The following is a 12,101-nucleotide window of genomic DNA, read 5'->3' as shown; positions in this document are numbered from 1 at the left end:
CTCAGGAGGGCCTGTATTTTGCAAACGCTGTACAGCTACTATATGAGTGATGCCTGAAATAGCATGGAAGCCACTCAACAAATATTTGTTGATTGAAGGCATGAGTGGATGAAAATATGTGGATGCGGAGTATTCTCTCTAACATGTTCACCTGCAGTTTCTCTAGGACTCAAAGGGTGCAAAGTAAGAAATACAAGCCTGGACTTTAGGAAAAAGAAAGTGAAAAAAAGACCAAAAACACAGGAACCCACCCACCAAAGTCCTCCAAATGCTACTATTCAAGTATTAGTCCCCAAATGCAGAAATCAGTTAAGGGAATACAGGTCAGGGATGGATATGGATAGAACTGGGAAAGAACTAACTTCATTATGGAAAAATCTGTGGTGTTTGATTTAGTTTAAGAAAAAGGAGGGGGACTGTAGAAGTAAATAAATAAAGTAAAATGTTAATTTAGTCTTTAATGACAAACTATTCCTTTATTGAGCTTTAAAAGCAAGTGGTGAGTTAACTAGGTAGAATTGGGGGGGGGGGTTCAGCCTAGTCTATGGAAGTGCTAATGAACAGTAAAACTGCCAAAACAGAGCCTGCTAAAATGAAGAAAAAGAATGAAATAATATGTAATAAACTGGAACCCAGCTTTGCGCAGTGGCAGTATCGTAGCCAATGAGGTTTATCCGAGGCGCGATTATTGCTAATTAAACTGGAACCCAAATTCACAGCTTCCCTGTATCTATACCATTTGACCCATAACTTTCCTTCACTCCAACCCTGAGTCCTACCATGACTTCCTTTGGCCAGTGGGATGTTACCAAACATAACACAAACAGAGCATCAAAAAGCACATGTGTGTTGCCATCCTATCCTCTTGCACGACTGGGCTGGATGACTTGTGCACCCCGGTCACTACACTGGGAACATGCCTAGCCTAGTCTGCTAGAGGGATGAGAGCATTGATGAGACACATGCAGACTGGTCTGAGTTTTCCCAATCAAGGACACCTTAGATGGCCTGCTAACCACTAATGCATGAGTAAGGCCAACTAAATAATCAGACTCTGGGTTAGATAAGCAGAATTTCCCTGGCTAAACTGTAGACCCATGAAAACAATAAATGGCTGCCATTTTAAGACACTAACATTTTGGAGTACTTCCTTACACCACCATCGCTAACTGATGGAACTTGGATAATTACCCTCCAAATAACCAAGAAATTAAAACTCGAGGATGGGAGGGATCTCCCTAAATTTAAATTCAAAGTCACAATTTTAAATTTATTTATTTATTTTTTCAGCATAACAGTATTCATTGTTTTTGCACAACACCCAGTGCTCCATGCAATACGTGCCCTCCCTATTACCCACCACCTGGTTCCCCCAACCTCCCACCCCCACCCCTTCAAAACCCTCAGGTTGTTTTTCAGAGTCCATAGTCTCTTATGGTTCGCCTTAAAGTCACAATTTTAAAATATTTTCTTCACAAGTCAAAAGAATTAAAATAACAAGTTACCTAAGAGAAAGAAGTGTTAATTTTCTGGTTAAAGTTTTTAAAGTCATTTGAAAACAATAGAATTATGGGGGAATATGTTCAATATAATTGTAATTCAAAAACTGAACTACTGGGGCACCTGGGTGGCTCAGTGGGTTAAAGCCTCTGCCTTCGGCTCAGGTCATGATCCCAGGGTCCTGGGATCAAGCCCCACATCAGGCTCTCTGCTCAGCAGGGAGCCTGCTTCCCCCTCTCTCTGTCTCTGTCTGCCTCTCTGCCTACTTGTGATCTCTGTCAAATAAATAAATAAAATCTTAAAAAAAAAAAAAAAATAAGGGGGAAAAACTGTCAATTTAAAAAAAAAACTGAACTACTAGCATCCCCTTAAATTATAAATGCGGGGTAATCTTTCACAAGCATAAGTATATTACACCCAGTAGACTGTTGGTTTTCTTTGTGGGCGCCAATAAAAACAAAATGGAACCACATATGTTCACTTCAACCTTCAGTAATTCTTCCCTAACCTCATCACAGGGGACTTGTGATTTCCACAGCGCTGGAGCCTATTTTCATTAAAGGAAACTATTCCTTCTTTCATCTTAAAAAATTTTTTTTTCCATTTTATTCTTTTTAATTTCTTTTCAGTGTTCAAGAATTCATTATTTATGCACCACACCCAGTGCTCCATGCAATATGTTCCCCCCTTAATACCCACCACCAGGCTCACCCAACCCCCTACCTTCCTCCCCTCCAAAACCCTCAGTTTTTTTCCTCAGAGTCCACAGTTTCAAATTCACTGAAAGAACTGTAACTAAAATACGCCAATGATAATTTGCTTCTACTCAGATTTCTCTACTGACAGAAGCACTACTTTTTCCCCCTTGCAAGGTTATTCGTCTGTCTTCCCTGCCTATTTCCCAGGAGGACTGCACTAAAGCATGGGCTGTCACATTACAGAAGTGAATAACAAAGCAGACACCCAAAGAACGCTCGCTGTTTGAAAAGGTTTTCTCACCCAACCTCCTTCTCACTCACAGCCTCATACCCAGCCCAGGAGAAGTTTTAGTTCATGCCGAATACATTTTATAGTCTGTTCCATAAAAATATACATCTTTGTAGGAGAATAAGCTGGCCACATTAAGAATATTATTAGAGATACAGTACTAAGTCCTCCCCTATGCTTCGTCTCATGTGGTCCTCCTGTGTCATGTCTTAGTTTGTTCCAAAATCCCACAGACAAAATACCACAGAATGGGGAGGCTTACCCACAACAGAAATTGATTGCTCACGGTTCTGGAGGCTGCAAGTCCACGGCCAGAATGGTCAGGGAAGGGCCCTCTTCCAGGCTGCAGATTTTTCTTTGTACCCTCAAATGGGAGCAGGGCCTCGAGAGCTCTATGGGGCCTCTCCTGTGAGGGCATTAACTCCATTTATTAGGGCCTTGTTATATGACCTAATCACCACAAAGGCTCCAACTCCTAATACTATCGTACTGGCCATCAGGATTCCAACATATGAATTTGGGGGGGATCCAAACATTCAGCCTAGAGCATGTGGTAAGCAGAGTGTGGATTCTTGCCTCCCTTTCACAGGCAGGGAAACAGACTGGGGGCGGCAATGTGACTTCCTGAGGTTTCTCTTTTGTACAATGACTAAATTGGAATTCAAACCCAAGTTCAGAGTCTCTTCCTATGCAGTATGATCTGAATAATACAAGGTAGGAAAATTCAAAACCCTGTTTCTTCCAGAAAAGATGAAGATCAGAGATGTGTGTAAGATGAAATTAAAGAGCAGATAAGCACAGGCGGGAGAAGAGACAACAGAAGCATTTATATTTTCATCGGACAGTTGCGTAAGAAAAGCAGCCACTAACTAGAAACACTTCTAGAATATTCTATAGAACACAACAGAATGCTATGTGATTTTACATTATGTTATGTATTGACAACAGCAGAGCAACAAAGAACAAAGTGAGGATTATCCTACAACTGGGCTTAACAATCACATTTTCACCTCCTGTTCATGTTCTAAATGTGCTATTGTGGGTTGTTGTTCTTTATCCAACAAAGGCTACTACAGTTAATCCTTGCGTATCCAAATTATATTTAGGAGAGGCAGTACTACAAGTAATTGAATATGCAGGTTAATAGAGACTACTAAACATAGTAACGCCTCATTTATTTCAAACTCTGCTGAAAACTTGAATGTTCTAGGACCGGGTTTAGCAAGCTTTTTTCTGTAAAAGGTCAAATCACAAATAGTTGAGCTTTGTGGGCCAGAGAAGCACTGTGGCAACTACCAAACGTTATCCCTGTGGGGCCAAAAACAGCAGAAGGCTATATATAAACTAATGAGTGTGACTGTGTTCCAATAAAGCTTTATTTACAAAAACCGATTTGGCCCACAGGCAGTACTTTACCAAACCCCTGCTCTAAAACACAACGCTCGCCTAAAAGGGAAAAAATGAACTCACCTTCTTACTTACTCTCAGGAGAACTAAAACCCTGAGTGAATGCCCATGTCTCACGTTATACACAATTTTTAAAAACTGGACTATTTTCTTGCTTATAATCCACAGCAAAAGAGAACCATGAATTTCAAGCCAGGGATGCCAACAGAAGCTAGCAGAGGGAAGGCCAAAAGCCTTTAGAACAGAGAGAGAGGACTGAAACAGCAGAGCAGCCTGGACCAGCTAGTTTAGGGGCAAAACACTTTCCCTAAACCCCTTAATATCATCTTAATCATTTCAACATCCCCTGACTCAGTATCACTTACTTATAGCACATTTCCATCTCTTTTGGTCATAATGATGATGACTCTGAATCCTAATGATGACTCTGGGTCACTAAAGGAAAAAAATTCCACTTAATCTCTCTCTGTCTCTTTTTCTGTTTTTTGTTGTTTGTTTTTTTTTAAGATTTTATTTGTTTATTTGACAGACAGAAATCACAAGTAGGCAGAGAGGCAGGCAGGGGGTGGGGAAGCAAGCTCCCCACAGAGCAGAAAGCCCGACATAGGGCTCGATCCCAGGACCCTGGGATCATGACCTGAGCTGAAGGCAGAGGCTTTAACCCACTGAGCCACCCAGACGCCCCTCCACTTAATCTCTTTAAGACAGAAGAAACACAGAGACACATAGAATCTATTAAGAAAACCCTGTCAAAAAAAAAAAAAAAAAAAAAGAAAAAGAAAACCCTGTCAAAATTGGCTATTAGAAGTTTCAAAAATGACTGAATAAACTTCAGTTATCTAGAATATTTATTTTATGAAACAGCTAATTCCGCCCCCCAGATAACAATAATAGGAAGACAAACATTTATAAAGCACTTACAAGTCATGCATCATTACAACTATTTTATATATATCAATTTATTCAATGTACTATTACTACCCCATTTTTCAGATAAAGAAACTGAGGTACAGGGAGATTAATGCAGGTAACACAGCTATAAAGCGGCAGAGAGGAGATGTGAACCCAGGCAGAGTGGCTACAGATACCATTTCTTTTTCAATTACTGCATGAAGCCAGGCATTACCTTAGAACCATACAGGGGTGTTTTATTTCAAAGACAATGAACCTTCTAAGATACATGGAAAATCTCTACTCAATATAATATGATCTTCAGAATCTAATGATTAAGACATGTCAGTGTTTTTTAATGCCTTGGGATAAAAACTCTTAAGTGTCTATTCTTTTTGTCCAGTTCCACCGAAATAAAAATTGTGTCTGGACATTAGATGGAGGAGATTTTGTTCTTTTTCCAATGTTGCATTTAAAATTGTTTTTGGAATGAGCCAGAACAATAAACAAGTAAATGGGATTGTGGAAAAATTCTTTTTAGGGACTCTTAGTTCAATCAGATAAATATGAGGATGTGAAATAATTTAGTCCTTCTATTTCTTAGGTCAGGATGTGAAGATTAAAACAGATTTTTATATGTCATCTTTATTTCTTAAATAGCTAAATTGTAAATTTGTTTTATATGGAAGGAAAGTCATTTGGTTGTTAAAATAACTGAGCTTACTACTGGCTTATCACCCAACAAAAATATTTGACCCTAATATATCCAGAGTAAAGGACTAAAATCAGCTTATGATGTTCCATTAAAAGAAAATTTAATGTTTATGGAGAGGTTTTTTCAATAGCAATGACCTAAAAAAATATTTCTGGTTACAAAACGGGCGTCTGTGTTCTGTTTTTATTTGTGCCATGAATATTTTTGCTAATGTCTGGAAGTTCAAAGCAGAGAAATCTTTTAGCTCCTAGAAAACAGAGTCTATAAGCCAAGCTTCTCTTAGTTCCACCATTTGCTCAACTCCATGCAACAAATGGTTCTCCAAAAACTATGCACTGTCTTCACGACCCTTTTACCCAATAAGAAGTTAACACTTACTGGACAACTTATAAAATACTCAAGGAGTGGGAAAATTGTGGTCAGGCATTTTCTCCTTGTTGCTGGTTTTTCATTTTCTTCCCATAGTTTTTTAAAACTACAAAGCAAGGGATTCAAATACCCAACCCAGAAGAGGATGGGTTAGGTGTGTAAGAAAAACATCCCATTACCCCTCTTTTCATTATAGGACATAAAGATTAAATCAACAATCTTTATAACATAATTTTCATAAAATTAAATTTTAATAGTCTTGGAAAACTGCAAACATAAAAAATTAAGAATTTAAAAGTAAAATCATATTCTTATTTTCTCTTAGATGGTAAATATTTTATGTTTTTAATTTAACTTTTGGCCAGTGGTTACAAGCCCTATGTTCTATGTGGACATATTAGGAAACAGAGAGAAAATCAGAGGGAAGGAAAGGAATAAAAGGAAACAAGAAAGAGAAAAGAAGGTAAGTATGGTAGAAATCAGTTGCCTGATCACCACACCAACTTTAAATTTTCTATGGACAGAAATAAGACTGCACACCCTAGCTGGGTGAGACTATGTGACCAAATTTCAGGCCACAACAATGTGAGCAATTCTCTGGGTGTTTTCCCCTCTGGCACAGAGCAAGATCTGGCAGTAACGAGAGCAGGGCACTGAGAACACCACTTGAGTGAGAGGAATGTACCCATCAAAAATATCCATTTTACTAAATTGATGCAGCTACCATGAAAAACAGTATGGACATTCCCCAAAAAGTTAAAACTGAGCTACCATACGATCCTGCAATTCCACCACTAAGGATATCCCCAAAAGAAATAAAAGCAGGGTGCTGAAGAAATATCTGTTCTCCCATGTTTATTACAGCGTTATTCATAATAGCCAAGATATGGAAACATCCTATGCATCCTGGAGGGATGAATGGATGAAGAAGGGGATATATAAATATACACTGGAACATTACTCATCCATAAAAAAGAAAGGAAATGCTGCCTTTAGTGACACATAGATGAAACTTGAAGGCTTTATGCCAAGCAAAGTAAGGCAGGCAGAAAAAGACAAATACTGTATGATCCCACTTACATGAGGAATCCACAAACGCTGAATTCATAAAAATAAAATAGAATGATGGTTGAAGGGGCCAGGGGGTGGGGGAAAAGGAAAGATACTGGTCAAGAGTACAAACTTCCAGTCATAAAATGAATAAGTTACAAGGATCTAAAGTATACCATAGCGATTACAGTTAATGACACTTATTATATTCTTGAAATTTGCTAAGAGCATAAATCTTAAGGGTTCTCATCACAAGAAAGAAGAAGAAGAATAAGAAGAAGAATATATATATATATATATATATATATATATATATAGTACTCAACTTCTTGCTTAATTTTATATATATAAGCACTCATAATTCTCATAATTTTATTTATATATAAGTACTCATAATTCTTATTATGAGAATAATAAGAAAGAATTATTGTGCTATGGCATCATCATTTTGCAACCCAGAAGTATATCAAATCAATGGGTTGTACAGCTTAAAGTTATACAGTACCATAGGTCACTTACATCTCAATTAGCTGGGGAGGATAAAAGAAGTTTAAAAACATTCTTTTGTTACTACTCACATTATTAAAGAGTACTCTTGTCCAATCCTTAAAGGCACAAGAAAGTCAGGACAAAGGTTCCAGTTAACAGCTTACAAAGTATACTACAAATGAAATTCCTTCGTTTCTAGAAGTTCCGTCATGAAATGCTGGGTGGGGCTCATGGGATAAAGGTGGGAGAGGATCCATTCCATTCCTATTTGTATTACTTTTTTTTTTTGCCTTTAATTTATTTATTTTTTCAGCGTAACAGTATTCATTGTTTTTGCACAACACCCAGTGCTCCATGCAAAACGTGCCCTCCCCATTACCCACCACCTGTTCCCCCAACCTCCCACCCCTGACCCTTCAAAACCCTCAGGTTGTTTTTCAGAGACCATAGTCTCTTATGGTTCGCCTCACCTACCAATTTTTTTTTTTTTTTATAAACATATAATGTATTTTTATCCCCAGGGGTACAGGTCTGTGAATCGCCAGGTTTACACACTTCACAGCACTCACGATAGCACATACCCTCCCCAATGTCCATAACCCCCTCCCCCTCTCCCAACCCCACCTCCCCCCAGCAACCCCCAGTTTGTTTTGTGAGATTAAGAGTCATTTATGGTTTGTCTCCCTCCTGTGCTCCCTGTTCAATTCCCCCTAAAGAGAAACAAGGGCTCTACAGGTCTAGAAGTGCTTCAGAAGAACCGAAATTAACTGCTGGGAAATAATTAAATGCATCACAACAAGAGGCCAACGTGTAGGACAAAGCTGTGGCTGATAACCCAAAAAATAAGATGACCATCCAAAGTGAAACTATATAAAAAGTTGGGGTTTCCAACTACCCATTGACCTTTCTGAATTATTCAGAAAGTCATTCTGACCATTCACCATATTCCTGGGATAAGCAACACTTTAAAACCTACATACTTATGCCATTACTTCAATTTAATAAAGCGAGTCAATACAGGAATAAAAAGTCCCAGAGTATCTGTTAGTCTGAATTTCCTAACTCACATTCTCCTGTAAAGAAAATACATCCTCTAAAACTTCAACATTAGCAATTCTAAATGTACACCGAGATGGATGGCTTATCTCACTCCTGGCTTAGTGCTCTATCTAAGCTGAAGGAAAATCACCACACAAGCTTAACCACCAAGAAAACCCATCCTGGCTGAGGGAAGAAGACACAGCTCAGAAAAGTAATCAAATCACTACAAAACGTGTCTGATATTTTCCCTTTTAAATTGGTAACTTATACTTTTATGAATGTGCTGAAAAGAATAGTTATCTTAAGTAACATTCATATGACACTTTGAAGTTTACTAAAGATGGTCTCACATACAATACAACATTACTTGTCACAGTAACAGTATTGGTATTTTTAATATGCAAGTAATTGACAGATAAGGAGGCTATAAAGTCTTTGTAACATTTCAAGATTAAACAGCAAAGACTTACTTTGCTTTAAAAAAGCATTTCTCCAGTACTGGAAATATGCTATGGAAGTAAAGAAACTAGTGCCACGAGCATCTGTAATATTATTAATGTGTAGATACATAATACTTTGTAATACACAAAGAAATGAAACTTTCTTTCACAAACACTTTCTCATCATGCTGCTGATACACACCAGTACAGTAAAATACCAGGACATAGGTCATTGCTTTCATTTTACAGACATAGAGACTGAGGCTTAGAAAAATTTAATGACCTGAGCATGAACTCACTGTCTGCAAGATTGTTTCACTAAGCCCTTCGACCTCTTGAAATTGGAGAGACACAATCTCGCTAGTGAACAACGCAATAGGAAATTACATCATTGGGACATATTACATCATTGAAACGATTGCTTTTAACATAAATGGAAGCTCCTCCCCTACCAAGGGGTAGTGTTGAGCTCTGCAAGAGTGTGTGCAAATCTAAGGCATTTAACTCATCGTGGTGTATCTGATATGGTGGGGTTGTGGGGGGAAGAGGACAGTGCTTTATTCGTTTTATTCTGCTTCCTTTAAAACATAATCAAGGTATAACAGCAACTCTTTAGGAAATGGTAATGAGGAGTAATTAAATTCTTGGGCAAAATTAAGCAAGAAGTTGAGTACTATATGTACCACTGGTGGGGGGAGGGGGAGATGTCTTAGAGAAGATCAAGTTGTTCCAAAAGCAAAATTCACCAACTAATGGTGGGAAATGTAATTCAATCAAGAAATTCTTTTTTTTAAATTTGGATTTATGTCATTGCTTTAGTAGGTAGTGTTAATAGGTTCCAAGTGCCAGTGTGTATTCATGAACATTTTGCAAATCATAATGTAATGCATTCATTTTTGGATACATCTTTTGTCAAATCCATCTGTCTATGGTAGATATGCAAAGTTTTATAGAACCTTATCTGTATAAGAACTTCCATGGTCAGACAAAAATGTCTTAAGAAAATAAAATGGAGTGGAGACAAGAAGGATAGGCTACAATTGTACTGGGGAGATTTCCTTTTTTCACAATGCCTTGTTCACAGCCCTGTGTCCACTGGGCACTTGGAAACCCTCTGTTGTCGCTTTCCCTCTCCCAAGGAAGAAATGTGAGCCTGGCATCTCAAGAAGAACTGAAGAGATTAAATTCCTTCAGAAAGTACCAACACAAGATGTCAAAACTCCTAGTACACAAACAGCACTATTTTCCAGAGCCCTCAACACTTGCTCCAAATCCCTTCTGAATTGCAAGGGCAGCTTATTAAAGTTTGATAGTTAAGCAGCCGTCAAATTTTTTTTGATTCATCTTCATAAGAGCCCAAGCATGTTAACATAAAGACCGAAGGCAGGAAAAGGTGGGAGGGACACTACCACAAGAAAGGGCCAGAAGCTCGGTTGGACAAAGTGGCTTCCACCCCCACCACTTCTTAGTCTAGATGGGACCCAAACCACCCTGAGGGATGAGATTACATTCCTGTCATAGATGCACCACTTTCTTCCATTAATACAGTCAGTTAGGAATGTAGAACAATGAGCAAATCAACTATTACTATGAATGTCAATGGCTACGGAAACTCAAAAAATGAACTCACTATTCTATCTCAATAAAGGAACTCAGACTGTGTCTTCATAATGTAAATGTGTTTCTCAAAGAATATATTAAAACTGCTTTTATTTAAAACTGTTTTATATACATTTGGCAGATACAAAAAAGGATTCTAGGTTGATGATTTTTCTTCCCTTTTACAAATCTCATCCACTGGTGTGACCTAGGAACTCAAATTGCAGCGGGTAAAAAATATTTTTAACAAAACTTTGCATTTTCAAACGTTATCTTATGTGATCCAAACATAAGATTTTGCAAAAACACAACTGATGTTCCCCCCTTACTGGCTAAATCATGTCAGTCATTTAAATAGCTACAACCAAAAATAAACTGCTCTTGAGTATATAAATAATATTTTTATAAGAATTGGCAATTACTATGGCAATTGGAAGTTTTTATTTGCCACAGGAACACATGATTTTAAAAAACTATTCAAATGGTTTACAGTCGAGATTCATACATATGACAAATATCCACATTTGTATCTGTAAGTCTAAAGAGGGAAAATTAGCCAAAAAGCAAACTAGAAAACAACCCCAAATTATCAATTACCTAGTTTTGCTCTGTATTGAGAAAAAATATAAAAATGATACCAAGGGAAGAAAAATTATTTCTAAACACTAACTTCAGAGGCAAAAGCTCTTTTTTAAGGGAAGCCTGGGAAAATAAAAAATGATTTAAAAGTATAAAGTAAACCGCATATACTAACCAGTGGATACTCAGTATTAATTCCATGTTAACTACAGAGTATGAACTCGGTATTAACTACAGTGTATGCAATAAAAAGTAATACAATGCAGATGTTTTCTCATTTCTCATTTTAATCCACTCCAGCTTTCTCTTAAACCTTGTCAGCAACAGAAGTCACCTCCTACCCCACCCCAATCACACAAACTTAACAACAACTGCTTCCCTGGGTTAATGTGATCTGCTTTAACCTCAAATTCCAATCCACATACTTTCTTCTGTTATGGTCCTGTCTGTGTGTATTTAATGTACTTGTGTTAAGGCTTTTAAAGACAAGCTAGGGATTTCTCATTCAGCTCTCCAGCACAGAAACAGAACCACCGAGAAGCATTTCTGTAGATAGAAAATGTTCCGGTTATCCACACACTGTGTCTTAAGTCAGCTTCAGAGGACAGTGAAGAAAAGTATGACTGCCATAATCAAATATTTCTCCTTCTTCTGTGCTCTAACTGCTGTGTACCTGCGTCTCCAAAAGGACAGCTAACATCTGCTGCTCCCTCATGGGTTTGGGCAGTGGGGGGTGTGTGGGGGGCTAATCTTGAGACTTGCCAGACTCCAGTGTTCTCTTAGCTGTTGCTTTGACACCAGCAGCCTGTTTTAACCTGCTCATGTTGGACCTCCATCACCTCCCTGACCCCATAAAGCAAACAGGGCGAGCAAATGCACTCAGCAGCCTCCCTGAAAAGGCAGCTCGCCTCTGACCCATGGCACAAAATTCGAATAACCCTGCCTGGTCTTACAAGCTTTAAGATTAATTGCACTGAACTTGATACATATCGTACAGCACCTTGAAAATGAATCATCCACTAAATCAGTATTTT

General features: G+C 38.1%; 1 protein-coding gene and 1 pseudogene across 2 annotated transcripts in view; one reads left to right on the top strand and one right to left on the bottom strand.

The window, feature by feature from the left end:
- Positions 1-12,101, bottom strand: part of PDE4D (phosphodiesterase 4D) — a 1,501,314-nt gene that overhangs the window by 1,450,247 nt on the left and 38,966 nt on the right. The window lies entirely within an intron of this gene.
- On the top strand, positions 635-717 carry LOC123939445 (annotated as a pseudogene).

Source organism: Meles meles, chromosome 3 (genome assembly GCF_922984935.1).
Source record: "Meles meles chromosome 3, mMelMel3.1 paternal haplotype, whole genome shotgun sequence".
Classification (NCBI taxonomy): domain Eukaryota; kingdom Metazoa; phylum Chordata; class Mammalia; order Carnivora; family Mustelidae; genus Meles; species Meles meles.
Note: the sequence above shows the minus strand (reverse complement) of the source record. Positions and strands in the feature narration are given on the sequence as shown.